Raw genomic sequence first — 271 nt, forward strand, 5'->3', positions numbered from 1 at the left:
TTTGATTTTTTGTGTTCCACACAAAAAATAAATGCGGATGAATTTTTCATGTTGATTTTGCGATAGGTCGTGAGAAGAAATATCGTAGGCGCCGAAAACATTAGCCTATCCAATGCTGCTAGGCTACGCCTAGCCTTACCTCGATTTAGGTTCTGTTATCACACATAAAAACGGCCGACATGATATTTTCCGTTGCTAGTATTGACACTTGTGAATATAATATTTCACAGGAATTATTTCAAATTTGTTAAAAAACTGATTCTGACTGAGA

General features: G+C 35.8%; 1 protein-coding gene across 1 annotated transcript in view; it reads right to left on the minus strand.

Moving 5' to 3' along the window:
• LOC117104924 (T-complex protein 1 subunit beta-like) overlaps positions 1–271 on the minus strand; it is an 11,324-nt gene that overhangs the window by 6,579 nt on the left and 4,474 nt on the right. The window lies entirely within an intron of this gene.

This window comes from Anneissia japonica, unplaced genomic scaffold (assembly GCF_011630105.1).
Source record: "Anneissia japonica isolate Jap-2015-1 unplaced genomic scaffold, ASM1163010v1 scaffold287834_len5846547_cov211, whole genome shotgun sequence".
In the NCBI taxonomy this organism is placed as follows: domain Eukaryota; kingdom Metazoa; phylum Echinodermata; class Crinoidea; order Comatulida; family Comatulidae; genus Anneissia; species Anneissia japonica.